The 17,280-nt window shown below is 43.0% G+C and overlaps 1 protein-coding gene across 1 annotated transcript in view; it reads left to right on the top strand.

Moving 5' to 3' along the window:
- Positions 1-574: 574 nt before the first annotated feature.
- Positions 575-17,280, top strand: part of LOC106889493 (A-kinase anchor protein 13-like) — a 113,793-nt gene continuing 97,087 nt past the window's right edge. Inside the window, exon 1 of the mRNA XM_014944572.1 lies at positions 575-793. The gene's annotated coding sequence lies outside the window, so the exon portion shown is untranslated. The remainder of the gene's footprint in view (positions 794-17,280) is intronic.

Here is a 17,280-nt window from a genome sequence, read left to right as displayed (position 1 = left end):
AGGTGAACCAAGTTCTACTTAGTTCCTTAAAGGTAAGGTACTAATGATTCATTTGTTACTGTGCAAGAGGAGGTGTATTTTTATATATAGGTACCTTAGTAGTGGGAGTAAATTGACGTTAACCTCACAACATCCGTGCCTGTGGATAGAAGGTGCTGTCTGGACTAGAGGAACATCTGCTCAGGTGGTGCTTGCTGTGCTTTGGGCCACTCTGGTCCAGGCTGTTGCCATCCGTGGTGACGATATCTTGCTGGGACACTTGGGGTTGGGTTTATTTATTTTTTTACAAGCCTGATAGCAGGTTAAGGGTGCGTTAGGCAAAGTGAGGATCATCTGGGCTTGTGTTGTCCCTTGGTGTGGGTTCAAGCATGTACCTGTCTTCCGCCTTCATGGGTTGAGCCCCGTCCGTCTCCTGTCTGTCCTTCCAGCGCTGCCCGCTGCTGGGCAGACAGGCTAGCCTGGGGCTGTTGCTAGAAGGGCATGGATGTTGAGTTCTGCCAGGCAGACGGGTTTGGTAGGTAGCCTGAATGACGAGTCTCCTGCAGGTAGTGTGGATGCACCGCGTTGCCTGACGGCGTTCCAGCCTGCATCTCCTGCCCGGCTCTGGTGGCCAAGGGATGGCCGGCGTAGCCCCAGAGGTGAGGACACGGCGTGTTTGGAGGAACAGAGTCCAGCCAAGGACTGCAGCCAGGAAGGCAGGAGCTCCATGTTCCTGATTTACAGCTTCGCAGCATCAAAGGAGGAGAAGGCAGTTAAGAAGTCAAAGCTGCTCATAGAAACAGAGCTCTGCCAGGTACTGCCCGATGATGGATGTTTTTAAACAGTCTGTACAGGGAAGCTTTGAGACCCAGGCTCACGAGGAGCTCGCTACTAATCTCTCAGCAGGATGTACTCCTGAGTAAGCTGTGTTCTGGTCCAGGGTACGCTCCTGTGCTAAGAGGAGGATTAAGTACTGTTAAAGGAATCTGGTTATTCTGTCCAAAGCATGAATTAAAGCAGCGGTCAATAAATTAAAGTAGAGGAATAAAAAGCATTGGTAGGTTTCTTGGTGGTATGCAGGCGTTCCTGTGTTACAAAGGCTGTGGGTCCTTTCATATACTTTTCTGCTGGCATAGTAAGTTTTACCAGATAACTACACGGCAATAAACATCGTTAGTGGAAGTTGTCATGCCTGCTGTAAATATTTCTTTTCCACTCAGTTTCCAGCAGACCCATGTGTCAGTTTCCTCTGCCTGGTATTTGGTAGGGATTCACTCACCTATAATACAGTCCTTGAAGCAGCTTGGAAGCTTTTCTACTTATTACTGTAGCTGGTTATCTCTGCAATCTACTTGAGTGCTATTAAGTGTTATTTCTATAGGGGTTCCCCACACTGGCAATAAATAGCCTGAAGTAAACTAAACCACGTAGCTGATTGGTACGGAGGAGGAATTATTTGGTTTTGGTTTTGCTCTGCTGAGGAGCCTTAAAGGTACGATATGCCTTCCCTGGGAGATGGTGGCCCCGTGTTTTACCAGCCTCCCGGAGCAGGAGTTGGCAGTTGGTGTGGTTTCCAGCCCGAGGAGGAGGCACAGGAAAGGCTGGGGTGGGAAGCACCTTGCAGCCTGAGATTACCAGGTGCTGCTGGGTGCCAAGTGCTCATGTGTTTGCTTCCTTGCATTGATCACCTGGAGGACAGATAAAGGTAATGAGTGACTTTCTGAAGCAGCTGATAGCTTTTAAGCATACATACAGTTCCGCTTTGGTGCTTTGCCACGGGGATATAATCCAGTTCGGGGCTGGTGTGTACCACCTTCCAGGTAGCCCTGCACTTTTTCTCCATCAGAACTTGTCGTTAGGGTGTTAGACACAATGAGATTTTTACGAATAGCTTAGTCATGCTTCACTTTTTTTCCCTCTCCTCTAAAACAGCTGTCAACAATCTTGCTGTGGAGAGGGAATCGGCCACTCCTTGTACTTACTGAATAGTCAAACACTCCAGCTGGGGTGTTGCAGCCTGGCACTGCCTTTCCTAGTAACTTTTGGAAACAAAGCCGTGGATGTGGCATAATGTCTTCTTTTTATTAATTTATTTTTTTTCCGACCTGCCTCTCTCCCTTGCAAATGACCTTTATGCAGATCTAAAAGGCAAAGCACATCCCTGGGAGTTAGCTGGTTAGTTACTTTGGTTAGTGATAAGAAAATCCGATGGCAGCGCTCCAGGGAAAGCAGCTACGCCGGGAACTTGTTGCTGCAGTCAGGCTATACAGATCTTTTTTGAAAAGATATATCTCTCTATATTTATGGCCCTTTGTCACGGAAACAGGGTGACTCCTCTGTTGATGTCTACATGATAAACATGGTGCGACGCCACAAATGTTGTAAAAAGTTTAATGCCCTTCCAGAGGCCGCTGGTGGAAGCATGCAAGAGGTAAAACCTTTTCAGTGTCGTCCTAAACTTTGAACTGTAATTTTGTGATCTCCTTTGTGCGTCGGTGTAGGCGTAAGCAGCCCCTTCCAGTTTCCCAGCTGGGCCATGCTGGGATTTGCTGTTCAGCAAACCAGACTGGAAAAGAGATTCCAGTTAAGAATGCACTTTTTTTTTTTTTCCCTGTACAATTCATACCTTGGATCGGTTCAGCAGAAAAGTTAATTCTTTACCTGGGTTTTTACCATGACTCATGTCCCTTTGTGGTATCAGGAGCAGCTGCTGCAGTAAAGGCGCCGGTGCTTCCACCAGGAGAAATGCTCCTGGAGCTACACCCTTGGAAGTGCTTTTCCAATTGCAAAGAAGGCATTTGACTGTGGTGCTTGTCCCTGTTTTATTGCATGTGAAGACGACAAGGAAGATAGATAGATCTATTTCTAAGATAAGTCAGTGACTTAGAAGTCAAAGTATTTCCTTTTTAAGTTCCCTAAGACTGCAATCATTTCTATCTAAAGTGAAGATATATCTTCTTTGCAAAAATAAACTCTGCCATTTTTATTTTTTTTTTTTTTTTTTTTCCTTTATAACCATTTTAGGTACACAAGTTGTTGAGGAACAGGAGGAGAAAGTGTAATCACAAATATTTTTAAGTAGTCAACAGTCCTGAAAAAGTGTGCAGTGTGGTATCTTGAAAAAAGTAAGTTTTAATCCTGTTCTATCTGTAAAGCAAGCTGTGAGAAAAAGCTAAATTCCTTGCTGGCATAGCGATGTAGTTCTCCAAATGCTGACCTGTAACAAAGGTACATTGGGAACTTCTCAAACATTGTGCATGGGATTGGAGTAAACGTAAGGAAAAAACACCTCTCAAGGTACTGTCAGCATCTCCTCCAGCACTTGTGTTGAGGGCTGGAAATACAGTATATTCCAAGCACGTTTTCTGTGTGAGGCTGGCTTTGGTGCCTCTGGGCAGCCTCCTGTGAGGTTTCTCACAGCCATGGGGACTGATGATGGTGAGGACCTTGTGGGCTTCCACGATTCATAGGGAACCTTGATTTTGGCCTTGGCTGCAGCATCCAGAGTGGTGCTTTTTCACAGGTTAACTTGTAATTCCCTACCAGGGGTTCATTTGACAAAGCGAATCCTCCTTTACCTCTTGTATTTTCTCTGAATCTCTTTCCCCTTCATAAGGACCAAAATGATCCAAGCTCTTCATTCAAACATTTTTCTTGGTGATTCTGTAAGTTGTTCGTAAATTACCACTGAACTATTGTAGTTTTCTTGTATGTTTGACGCTGGCATGAGGTCACCTTTTCATTTCCTTGGAAATGGTGGGATGGTGACTGATGGCTCGTATCAGTGAGTTGGATCCTGCGTAGTGGCTCTTCTGAGATACTATATAAAATACATGAGCGCAGGTAGCTGCAACTGACCCATTGCATCTTAGTTTCAAGCACTTGTGAAATTTTCAAAGAGACTATGCAAAATGTTTAGCATTTTTCAGAGTAGCTCCTGACTTCTTTTACTCTCCCTTAGTGTATTTTTTGGACTTCATTGAGGGAGCTAGTCAACCTTTCACAAAAGCCATTACCCTTTTGTCTTTTTGCTGAACTGTTTTTAACTTTACGTTTGCAAAACACTTGGTGAGAGATCTCCCCAAACTGTTGTTTAACGTGAGATGTTTTTTACAGCGTGACAGCACCGCTGAGATTAGCCTGATCCAGTGTAAAAGGAAGGATTTAAGGATTTTCTTCTGTAGCAGCCACTTCAGGTTTTATTTCTGAATGGGAGGGAAAATAACTGATTAATTACTTATTTAAATACGAGGCTGAGTTTTGGTGAGACATTCTCCATGAACATGACTTAGGGTGGTCATCTTAAAGGAGAAAGGTGTGTGTCATTTGATGAGGATGCTCAAAGCTTTGTGTTGAGAGAAACTGCCTGATGTGTCAAGTGTGAATCCCCTGTGCTTTTTATCACCCGTGACTAATGCAAATTGGAGCAGTAAGTTATGTTAAAACCTGTGACGTACTTTGTAGCTTCATCTAAATTGTAGCTGAGGTTTCTGGCAAAGTTACTTGGGAAAGTAAATCTCTTTCCCAAGGTGTCTCTGCCCCCAGTGGTGTAACTGCTCTGGAAGTCTGAATGCTGCTGTTAATAAAACCATTACAAACAGGGATTTTGGCATGGAGCAGCTGTTCTGAACCGGACTGTTTTCAGACTCAAACTCCTGACTCACCCTTTCTTTTTACATGGATTAACACACCTGGCATGTGTCACGCACGGATGCTGGCCGACTCGTCATGTTCTTGCAGGTATCCCTGTCCTCAGCGTAGGGAAGACCGAGGAGGGGTGTGTGAAATCTGCAGAGTGACCTCCTGCAGGAGATACACACCTCCTAATGGGAGCTGAGGCCAAGGATGGCTTTGTCCAAAGACTCCTTTCGCTGTGTCCCTGATGCTGGGCTGCGGGAGGGACGATGCTTTGCTCCTGCCACATTTTAGGGAAGAGCAGAGCTGCTGCTTATGTGAAGTCCCTTCCTCTGGGGCAGCCCTGTGCTGGGTCAGGTTGTAGCAACTGGTCCACACTAGTGTCTGTGGGCACGGTGGGTTCAATACCAGGATGTGTGGCATATTCGGCTTCCTGGCATGTGTGGCTCTCAACATCCAGCCGAATGTTGGAAGATGCTGTCAGTAGGAAGAGAGGGAAAACTGTGGATGTGGAGGCATGAGATGGTTGAAGTGAATGAGAGTCTTGCTCGCTTTAGGCACTGGTTTCCCTCTAGAGCTTCCTCTGGGATGCTGGAGCCTTGGGTCCCATAGCAGGAGTGGGACAATGAATGCTCGGATGGAGGAAGCAGGTGTTACAGGAAGGGGGGAAGTGATTTATTTTTTGGGGGGAAGGGGAGACAGGATGGCCAGATTTGACCCTTATAGAAAGCAATTTCTTTTGGCACACAGTCTCATGCACAACACAGCATGCTTCCGAACTGCTGAGCCCTCAAGTAAGATGGCAGCAAAACTGGGACTTGCCCCTTTTTTTTTTTTTTTTTAGGTTTTGAAAATAACTTATTTCTTTTCCTTTCCTCCATTTTAATGTCTTTTTTTTTTTTTAAATTCTCTTTATTCTTTTTTCTTTTTTCTTTTTTTTTTTTAAAAATTTTTTTAATTTTTTTTTTTTTTTTTTTTTTTTTTTTTTTTTGGAGTTAATATCACTTCGTGAGTCAGCTGAGGAGCGTGGCTTACGTGATGTGCCTCTGATGTTACGTGATGAATTTTGTTGTTCTTTTGAGTTCCCTGCTACCATAAATCTTTCACTGCAGCAACAAAACTGTGTACTGACGGCACTGGACATCTTTAAAGCCTGTACTTAGTACTTGGGGAGAGCTGGTTTGTATTGTTTTAAAACCAGCCTGGAGATGAGCGTACATGTGACCTAGATTAAAACAGTTTCCGTAGTCTAATCTGAAGGTCTGAGTTGGGGCAGAGGATGGTGCTGGAGATAGAAGTAAAAGATGCTGGTTCACGTGCTACGTAGGAGATTTATTTGCATCCGTAGCTGAAAGACTTCCCATCCAGGGAATAATGACAGCGCTTCACTTCGGTGAGGTTTCCAGCCTGTGCAGGAGCTTCTCTTTGCCATGGGAGTCAGTTTTTCCATCGCTGAGTGGTTTGCAGCCACTCCACCCATTTTTATGATGAGTGATCATCGTCTGAGAGCGCAGTGGAACACAAGAGGTGGTGAGCAAACCTTTTGTTGCATTAAATGTAAATGTTTATAGTTTCTCTTCTCCTAGCAGCTGCAAAGAAGGTAGGCTGTTTCGGCTGAGTAGCGAAATAAAAGACTAAACTCCTTTTTATAGGTACTGTCGTAAAAGGAAGTTTTGTGTAATGAACAGTCATTTCACAAGGTCCAGGTGACTCTACACTTTTGCGTCATGCAAGGCGAAATGTTGCTGTAAATGTTTGCTATCTGCAGGTTTTTCTATATTGAGTAGTGCAATTGCCAACGGGAAGATAAATATACGTCGTTTTCAGGTCCGTCATGGGAGGATGCTGGGGGTTTCCTCGGTACCCACCAAGGTTTGTGTGCTGGTGGCTCATCCCACTGGCTTGGGCGTGGGAGTGTGGATCTGCTTGGGCAATGGGGGCTTAGCGGGGGTCTAGAGCTACTTTTCCACCCTGGCCAGGGCTACTCATTAATTTTTGACTTTTGGTAATGTAGCCTGAAGAAGGGTACCTGTGGCACAGAGGCTGAGATTGGAGCGCTTAACTAGGTTAAAAGTGCTTTTAACTAGGTTAAAAGGATGTTCTTTAGCGTGTGGCTCGCTCATCTCCTCCGTAAGATGCTGGAGAGGAGTAGGGTGGTGGGAGCTGATTTTTTTTTGGCAGTGGTTTCACAGTTAAAACAGGGCCTTGGTCCCAATTTTGTGTATTAAGCTAGAAAAAGAACTAGCTCATTGCTTGAAGAGCTTACAGGCTAAAACTGTGGATAATAAATATGCTTGCGTGGATGTTAAGAGGATTAATTGTTTGTGAAGTGCATTGAAAGTGGGAGAATTTAAGAAGTACTTAAGTGGTAATGGGCTGTATGTCATGTTCCTCCTGTTAATTTGTTTCTCCCTCCTTCCAGTGGGATTACAAGCAGCGTTTGTGGATCTGTATGAAATTCACATGTCAGTCCTATGTTTTCCTGTATTTTGGGGATTTTACTCTTAAAATTTACTTATGGGCAGTCCCTTTAAGGCGGTAAAATCTCGTCTCTTCAGATGTTATATCTGAAGAAGTACCTTGCTCAATGTGATGTCCTTCCTTCTGCAGCTGGAATTGGTTCTGTTTTAGCTGTGGAGTTTTAACTGCTCAGACCTCCCTGGTTTTTCCTTTATCAGATTAGCGAGGATTTTGGCAGGACTTTGTGCTGCTTTTTCTTAGCCAATCGACTTGCATGTGAGTGTTCAGTAACTTTCTTGCTTTATAATCTCAAAGTTCAGAAGTCATCGGGCTGTTTGAGGCTAATAAGAGATCCCATCCCAGCAACAGCGGGCGTGTAAAAGGAAAACACTTCAGTAAGAGGAGAGCAAGTTTTGAAATGAAAATTCAAAACTACTTGAGGAGGGTGGAGGACTTGTGGCAAAGTGCTTGAAAATGTATACATCGTCCTGAAATGACAAAACACGAGTGTGCTTTTTTTAGCCTTTCTTTACTGGGTTGTTTGCGTGACCCATCCCCTCTGCTGTGTCAATTAATGCTGTGAGATGGCAGATAAATGGCAGTCATACAGTTACTGTACAATTGCATTACAGAAAAAGATTGAACATCTGAAATGCCTAAAAATGATGAAAGGTATCAAGTGAGTGTAAACTTAGAGCTTTTTAATGCTCTGCTTAGGAGAGTCTTAATTTTTTTTTTCACCTCTCCAGGAACTACTTTGTAAAATCTTTGCCAGTTTTTACTAAAACCTAATCTCATCAGTGCTTTTGATATTAATTTAAAAAGAATAACACTATTTTTATAAATACTTGTGTGTATTAATGCCTTGGGCTGGTGATATTTTGGTGGCAAGAGAAGGCCCTTTTAGAGGAAGCATGCTTTAACTTTTGTTAAACTTTATTTTCAGGAGTGATGCATTGCTTGGTGTTTGCATTGAAGGAGACAAATTGTTTTCTCTGTAGGGTAGTTTTTTTTTTTTTTTTTTGATTCTTAGATAAGGCTGGATCTGAGCCACTGGATGACTGGAGGATGAGGGGGGTGACTTGGTTTAGCATTTGATGGAAGTTGGAATGGGGAGCTGGGGGGGTTGTGTGAATGTGGCCGTGATGCTCAGCCGAGCAGCGCTTTGGACCCCCACACCAGAGATGTAAAACTCTGTCTAGTTGGGACCTTGTCACTTCTGGCCAGTTGGCAAAAAAAAATAAAATTAAAAAAAAAAAAAATTGCCGTGATGGAGGGGAGAGAAAGAACTGTTGGGATGGTGCTAGATGAGAGCCTAGCAGCAACTGGGAATTTGGGAATACGCCCGAGCTGGGGAATGCACTGATGAGCTCTGGATGTGTGCCTTCCAGCCAGGGAGAGTTGCAGGGTGGTGATGCCATGGACCACCCTGCATGTTGGGAACTAATTGTCACCTCTGCTTCTCGCTCAGCTTTGGGGTTAGCAAGCCATTCCTCATTCAAGAGCAGACTTATGGATGTGTCCTGGGCAGTGTTGTCTGAAGATACAGGACTAACCCTCTTTGCTAACTTCTCCTTGAACTTAGCAAACTGTAATTCACTGCTTAGTGCAGGATGCTGAGCCCCAGCACCGTGATGGGTCAGTCCTGGTCTCGTTGCCTGTGAAGGAGCACAGGCAGAATCAGGAAAGACATAATTTTTTTTTTTTCTCTCTCTTAAATTATCTGTGTCAACTCCCTGATACCTTCAGAAACTAAACTTTGTCTGATACATCCAATCCAGAAAAGTGCTTATATATCCAGCAGCCAGGAAATTGAATAAGTCCTGATCTATTCTTAATTTCTTGTGTTTCCCGTGGTTTTATTGTTTGTGTTACCAGCCCTAATATTTACATACTTTTGAATGAGCTTTTCTTTTTTTGGAAGATACTGCTTTGTTCGTATGCCTTGCAGAACAGGTTCTTCCATTATTTTTTTTTTTTTATTCTAATAACCAAACAACTTACTTTCTCAAAGGAGTAGGAGAAAAAAAAAAAGGAAGATCATAGGAAACACCAAAGGGAGATATCTAAGAATAGAATTGTTTTTTGCTGATGATATGCTAAGACTCATTCTAAACTTGCATCTACCCTTCCAAATGTCCTTGGGCTTTGTGAAAGCTTTGTAAAACTTCTTACATATCAAATTGCGTGCTTGTGGGTGCTTTATCTGAATAGCAGATGCATTTACAGTTGGCATTTTAAATGCAAAGGTGCTTCTATGAAAATGTTCGTAAGAACAAAGTTATACTTCCCACTAAAACCCCAAAGAGTTAGCAGGGCACGTCAGTGGACTCTGCCGTGGTCATCTTTAAAAGTAGTGATGGTGAATGTTGTCCAGCTTTGAGTGTCTGGAAACTAGTCTTTTTTTTTTTTTTTTTTCATTCTGTGAAGTAAGGAAGGTTCCATGGTTTTGTTCCCTGCCTTTCTTCTGGGTGTCGGGGAGTGATGGAGATAATGTTCTTCTGGAGGTCTGGCCCTTGCTACATCAGCTGGCCTTCTCTTCCATGGATATTTGGTTTCCTCTAATAGTCCTTTATGAACTGCTTTGAAATTGACATTGTTTTGTTTTGTAAATAATGTGGTCTCCAGAGGAAGTTGTGATCAGCCTTTATTTGCACTTACTACCCTTCTATGTTGATTTTCCAACTACCCTTCAAATATATATTTAAGAAGTAAGGCAGAACTTTAGGACTCTTTTTTTTTCTTTTTTTTTTTTTTTTTTTTTTTTTGAAAACTACCTCCAGATATGGCATAATGGGACCTGGTTACCTTAAAATAGCCAACTGATTCCTCCTCCCAACTCCTTCAGAGAAGGGGTGTTATTATCTCCAGTAATAAATGGAGGGGCAGGAGGAGCTTTTTTTTTTTTTTTTTTTTTTTTTTTTTTCTTTTGGATCTGTTCTCCCTGCCATGAAATAAAACCTATTTACACGTTGATGAATAGTGGCTAGGAAGCCTGTCTGGTTCTGCAACAGGATCCATAAATAGCATTAGTGTCTGGTTGACTTGGGGCAGGAAGGTGTCCCGTTGTGGTGGTGGCAGGAGGGGAGCCTTGCCCTCGCTCGCAGTAGAGTTTCCCCATCTGAGCCATGTTCCCCAGCATCATGCTTTAAAAGGAACAACGATCCAGGGTATGTAACTTAAATATTTGAAGTACCAAACCCCTTTAAAAGCTCAAGCAAGTACTGACTTTAATAGAAATGGGTTATATTGACCTCTTCATTTCTCTGTACCGCCGCTGTGGGCTCCGAAAGGACTTTGTGGATGGTAAAGCTGGTGTGAAAAAATACTTTTCCCATCACCCTTCCTATCTCTTCCCTCAGGGAGCACCTCGGGACAGGCGAGCGCATTGTTTCGTGCGGTCGGTGTATAACGCTCCAGTGCTTTCGGGTGGATGGGACCGCGCTTGGAGTAGCTGTTCTAGTTGCCAGACTGGCTCTGGCAGCTAATTCTCAAACCTGTTGGGTCTCAGGATTGAGGTTTGGACAAATACCTCTGAAATGCACCCTCCCAACCGTTTGTAAAGCTATTTTTTGAGCCGAGAGCACCAGATTTGGTCTTCGGAGTGTTTGGTTTGTGGCACGGTTGCTAAAGGAGAAGCCATCCTCTGTGTTAGATAAGAAATAGGTTTATTCTGGGAAAGGGAAGGAGAAGGTTCAGGTGGTACAGAGCCAGCACAGTTACCCATTCCTGATGCCCTAGAAGCAAGCGTACGCTCACAACCACTTGCAAAATGGCAATGGCAGGTAATTAGCTCAAGGCCATCCTGTGAGCTGACGAGGGCTTGGGATGCTGCTGTCCCGTTTGGATGAGACAAATAAACCAAGGGCAAAGTTTCAGAATTGGAGTAAAAAAAGCATTTCATTTTTACCCCCTTAATGAAGGTGATGGTGGTGAAATGCTCCCCTGCTGCATGTATCTTCCTTTTTCTTTTTTTTTTTTTTTAAAAAAAACCTGCTTGTGGCATGGTTATTACTGGATGTTGTGAAATGTAAATAACGCCAAGGTAGTGAACTCGGCATTCCCGGCTCCTTGGCAGTGTTTGTGAATGGAAACATCTGTCCCAGTCCTCTCCAGTTCGCTTCCCTCGCACAGCTGCCCGCTTCCAGCACGGCTCCGTGCGGGGCCGTACGTGCAGCCGAGTCCTGGAAAACCTCTCCTTAACTTTTGCACGTGTACGCCGCACAAAATGGAGGAAAATCTAGAGGCTAAAATGTGTAATTATTTTTTTTTTCCTCCCTTTTGTGAGGATTTTAGCTCAAGACGTTAAAATAGCTGGTGTTCTTGTGCCAGCCTGTGCAAGACCTGGAGCAGGAGGGACCTGATCTCGTGGCAGAGTCCGGCTCTTCTCCTGGTGCATCTCGCTTGGATTTCACTCAAATCCCAGCCCCTCGCTTGGCAAATACATAAATATTCCCCGTCTCTCCTATTGAGATTATACAAATCGGCTCTGGCAGGGTGTAAGCTTTGCTCCAAAGGACGTGTTGGTTTGCAGGCTTGGAGACGGGTGATAAAAGTTGAACTGCTTTTAGTTGGAGAGAAGGGAAGGACCCGAAACAGCACCAGTGAGTGCAGAAGGGAAGGTGGGAAACCACCCTCATAATCACTAGGGGTTTTTTCTTAAGCTTGAGAGGGAGATCTCAGCAGCTTTTTACTAAGTGGGTATTTAAAAGAAAAAAATCCAAAACACCCAAACAAAAACTAAAACACAGCCCCATAACCTAAGAAACCATGCAAATAATGCAGGAAACACGTAATGAACATTTCATGATTGGGAGAGATAGTAACCTGGGCTTCAGGGCTTTAGGTCGGCTACAGGATGGAAATTCTGCTCTTGTGCTGATGTGGGTCGGTGTTGTGTGTGGCAGCGTTGACTGTTTTGACTCCACTGAAGACTTTGTAAACTTTAGATGAGGCTTTAAAATCTTTTTTTTTTTTTTTTTTTATTTCAACTAGAAAAATTGTTATGAATTTTGTCACATTGGTGGAACTCAAAATTGACACATTGTCTTTACAAGGTGTTTTCCTTTTACTTTTTTGCTTGCAATTTTAATCATAAATTGGGAAAAATGGAGGGGATAGGGAATGGGATGCTCTTTTTTTTTTTTTTCTTTTTAAAGTTAGAAATATTAATCATTTTCCTCTCTTTTCCCACCTCTTGTGTGTGCATGGTCAAAGAGAAAGAATCAGTTTTTAAAACATGTCAAAAATAGCATCCGTTTAAAGTGAGACTGCATGGCCAGTTTTGATGGGTTAGGAATATATTAAGTGATTTAAAACAACTGTCTGTGATGACTTTATGAAAATGCTTTTGCACATTTTTAAAACTTTCAGTGATTTTTATTTTGCTGTCAATACATGAAAAATTATTTCTCTAAGGGAAATCTTAACTGTGCTAGCCAGAGAACAATTCTGAATGCAGTATATCCAGTTCTGAAAGAAGTGGGTTATTCTTAACATAAATTACATACTCAGAATTTACCAAGATTAAAATTACAGTGAAGACAGACTAATAAGGATTTTACTCTGCTTAGGAATTTGACTTAAAGCCTGCGTTGGAGCCTGAAGTAGAATTTGAGCTGCCAATTCAGTTGAAGTGTAAAATGCCTCCGTCTCGATTGGAGGAAGCTAATGCAGAGTTTTAACTGAATTAAATTTTTTTTCTCCTTTTCATTGGGCAGATTTGCAAAGAATTATTCTGATGATTTTATTTTCCCTTCTGAGTCATTCCAAAACCTAATACAAAGCATCATTGCGTAACGGAGCGGGGGGTTGCTTCTGCCATCTCTCTAGTGTCTCTTCAGGATTTCCAGCTCTGTAAATAATTGCTCAAGGCAAAGGTACACTAATATTATTTGATGAACAGGAAGTCTACAAATAGCCGTGGTATTTTGCCATAATTACATTTGCAGTGATGCAGGTGTTTAGTCTTACCCAGTGTCAGGAAAACCAGTGCTTCAAATAGGTAGGTTTGTAAGAACTGGTGGATGAGGAGGTGGGGTGTAGGTTTGAAGGAAAGTACAGCAGCAAAGTTGAATTTAAGGGGTTAAAAAAACCCCACAAGCTTCCGGAGGTGTGTTGTGGGTGGCACTGATGTTCTGGCTTGGCTTTGTAACAGCAAAACAAAAACACCTAAATCCCCTTCTCTTCAGAATGGTTCCTTTTTTTTTTTTTTTTTTTTTTTTTTTTTTTTTTTTTTTTGGATGGGTTATGGGGGTCTTAGATCGATGTGCTGCTGGTTCTGCTCTTCAGGCTCCTGCTGTTGTCCCCGGGCTCAGTGGTATTTGTTAATATGGTACTTTTGGCTCGTGCTTGGCCCCCAAACCTGTCCTTTGCTCCTATGGTCCAAAAAAACCCTGTTCTTGGTTGTGTTGATGAAGGGAGCAGCTGGTTTGGTGATGCCCCACGTCTCCTCCAGACAGTGAGAGTGTTAAAACACTTCATTAATACTTAACTTGAGCACTCTCAATGAGATGGCTGAAGGAAATGAAATACTGTCATTAAAGTGATGCTGTCAGAAATGCCTGAAACCAGCTGTACTGGGAGACTGCCTCATCCTGCCCTTGCTCTGGGAGCATGGCTGGATGCAATAGGAGGGTATCCTGGTTTGTTTTTTTTTTTTCCCCAACTTTATGACCTTGTATTACCAGCCCATGAGTTTATTTGGGAACAGAGTGATGCAGGAGAGAAGACGATATGCAAACAGGAATGCTTCTGTGGGTGATGCTCGTAGCTGAAATGGTCACGGAGTAGTTATTTTGAGAGGAAACCTTGGCTCAGGTTCATGGAGCTGAACTACCAAGAGCAGCCTGTGATGCAGGAGAAGAAGGGATGGGGAGAAAGGAAGCAGGCGGCAAGAGGATGTGTGTACCAGAGAAGTGGAGCACCACTCCTGTCATCCCTTCAAAGTCCCCTGCTTTTCCTCCCCATAGAGATGGTCATTATTCCAAGTAGGAATCTGAGGTTTGGGGGGAAAAAAAAATAAATTGGTACTGCAAGGAGAAGTAGTTTCTGCAGAAAATTGCTGTTCTGTACATCAGCTTAGTGTGGAAGTTTGTAACCGAGATCCATAGTGGTGTCTTCAGTGCAACTTGGTTCTGAAGCTTTGGGGGGCATAGGGAAATACTTGTGTGGCAGCCCACGTGGGGTGATATAAAAACAAACAAATACATAGACCTGTTTGTCTCAATCTTGCTTAGTACTGTTCTTGAGCACTCCTCTCAACTTTGGATGTTTCTTGAAGAAATGGTTCTTTTGCAGCATAAAAAGCCGTACTCAGGATATTTAGACAGAAAGGCACTGCCTCTCCAGAGAGGAATATTAGTATAAATATTGAAAGTGTTTGGCTAATTTGGCAGGATTGTGAACCACTGCACGATACCGTGCCTGTGTGCATTTACCACTGTAATTATGAATGACTTGCACTGTGAGACAGATCAATAGCTTCAATACTGCCTTTTTGTTGTAAATACAGTGTCTTCTGTGCTATTGTTTAAAGACTGCTTTGGAAGCCTGATTTAATAGTGGAGCTGAGTGAATAATTCAAAAACTTTTTTATCAAGTACTTGTTTAAATTCTTAAATGAGCTCACCATAACCTTTTTTTATGCACCCCTCCTGCATGTGTCATACAAATATTAGAATAATTGAGTTTTACTAGCGCAAATGTTTCTGTGAAGCAAATTTTTAGAGCTTGATGTATGACTGTTTATGGAAAGGGGAATGTTAAAATCTCACACACTAGTGTCTATGCCAGAAAGTTGTGCTCGCTTACTTAGGAAGAGGGTGGGGGACAGGACCCTCAGCTTCGTTTGAGCAAGTCTAACTAAGCTCGTTTGTCAGATTGACTCGTATGCAGTTTAAAAACTGAATACATAAATTTAAAGGGATTTCAGATGTATCTCTTTTCCAGGCTATTCTACGAACAGTAGCAGTTCTTATTTTAAAATATTTGCTTTTTTCAGATAAGTGCTATTTCTGATTATTTTTTTTTCTTTCTCCTTTACATGAGAGGAAGCAGCATCTGCTTAGCGTCACGCTTAACATGAGGATGGAGACCACAGAAGTCCATAGTCATCTTTCAGGTTTAGTCTTCCCTTGGCTTGAAGTCCAGTTCAGGCTGGAGGAGAGCCTTGCAGATAGGTAATTTGGGCGGATTTAGCATGGCTGCTCACGTGTATTAATGTTTGCAGGCTTGGTGGTAAAAGCTCATTAGTATTAAAGTCACTTTTGAGTACTGACAATCTTTGGAGGGCTTTTATTTGCCTTTTAATAAGGATGTCTAGAGAATCGGCATGCATTCGTCTTTTGCTCCTGAAGAGAAGACTTAAACATTGAAAGCCAGCTCAAGAAGCAGGGGTTGAGGATTAGGTAAGCAGCTGGGCAATGCTGTATTCTCAGTGGAGAATTGTTGCTTAATTGGTTACAAGAATTTAGTAGAGGCTGTTTATTCTGTTTGCACACAAACCTTCTCCTGTGCATGCTCTGGCAGCCCTCTCGTCTCTCTGGCACCGCTGAGCATGTGCTGCAGCTTCCTTCAGAGGATGAGATGGAAAACCCATGCTCTTTCAAAACATCGGGAGTTTGCAAGGTTTGAATTGCATCTATGGGCTTTACTCTCTGATTTATTTATTTATTTTTTTAAATTTCTTTTCCAATTTTCATCTCCGAGCTCCGATAGAACCTTCTTTAACTAAGTGGGGCTACTGCAGAACGTGCTGAAGTCCAGCCGCTGCTAAGCGTCCGTGCCACTTGCCCCTCACGATGTATGCAGAAATCTGGAATTGCAGGCTTGTGTTGTGAAGCAGATTCTTGGAGTGACAAAGAAACTACTATTGAAATCTTCCACTGCCTTCAGTCACAGCTATTCCAAGTGTAGCGTCTAACAGTATGAAGGCTAGAAACTAGGCATCTGTGTATGCAAAGCCAGGACTGTGAAGGAGGGGGAAAAACCTAACATGGTCTTTAGAAGCAGGAACTTTTGGGTTTTGGGGTTGTAAAAAAAAAAAAAAAACAAAACCCAAAGGCAAGCAACAAACCCCACAAACCCCAAACCCTAGCATCATCACAACAAGCAACCTTGAATTTGCAGAAGATGAGCAGTGAAATGTAAGAGCCAAGTAAACCTGTTCTTCTTTGGCTTTCCTGAAACTGTCATGTGTGTGAAGTCATATTTTAACTGAACAAAATTAGTTGCATCCAACTCCGTAACAGTGGACACTGGCCTGGTGGTGTTGTTTTCTTGTGGTGTGTAAATTTGGAGAGGAAGACTGTCCAGACTTAGTCTGGCTCCCTCACATCAGCTGTAGCACCTGGTGCAGTTGGGTCTTTATCAAGTTGAAAAGAGTTGACTGAGGAACATCTAGTCCATGCCTCTTCATCTCCATGCAATGCAGTGAGTATCAATGGTTCATGGGCTGCAACTGACGAGTGTGGGTTCCTCAGGCTTGAAAACAAATGGGAAGGTTTAGATGCACTTTCCTCACTTGTTTTTAATTAAGCGTTGGTGCAACAAGAGTTGTTTTGTGACAAGAAAGACCCAATGATCTTACAGAACGTGCAGAACAAGCAGGCTGTGTCTTGTCCCATTACGACATTCCCACCGTAGGAAACACCCTTTGCGCTTTGATAAACTTGGCCTTATTAAGGCTGCTGAACTGCAAATTAAGTAATAGGTACGATTGCTTTTGTACATCGTAGACTTATAACAGTGTGTTGTCTCTTCAGCCGATGGGCTGCAAAGTGGGCGTGAAGATAGTGAGTGGCGTTACCCTTATTTACTGTGTGTGTGGGGGGGAATCTGAGACTTGGCAGCTTTTTCTGAAATACCCACTAAATCTGAGCATTTGCCAACTTTGCTGCTGCAGTTTACCTTTGAAGTCGGTGATTGCAACAGGCGAGCTGTGGGCTGCAGCAGGAAGCGAGGAGAGCGAGTTCCAGCCGAGCTCCGTCCCCGGTGATGTGGCTGAGATGCCGGCTGGTTGGTAGCAGAACAGAAAGCGACTCTTGTTCCCCTGCTTCCCTAATTCTCCGCTCGATCACTGAGAAGAAATTACATGATGTTGAGCAAACTGAAGCGCTGAAGTTTTGTATAGAGTTAATGATATCGTCAAAGGAGAAACCGAATCAGAATAAGCTCTGGATTTTGTTGGAGCTCTTTGCTTTTTGG

The sequence above is a fragment of the Calidris pugnax genome, unplaced genomic scaffold (genome assembly GCF_001431845.1).
Source record: "Calidris pugnax isolate Ruff unplaced genomic scaffold, ASM143184v1 scaffold70, whole genome shotgun sequence".
NCBI lineage: Eukaryota > Metazoa > Chordata > Aves > Charadriiformes > Scolopacidae > Calidris > Calidris pugnax.
This window is presented reverse-complemented; position numbering and strand designations above follow the sequence as displayed.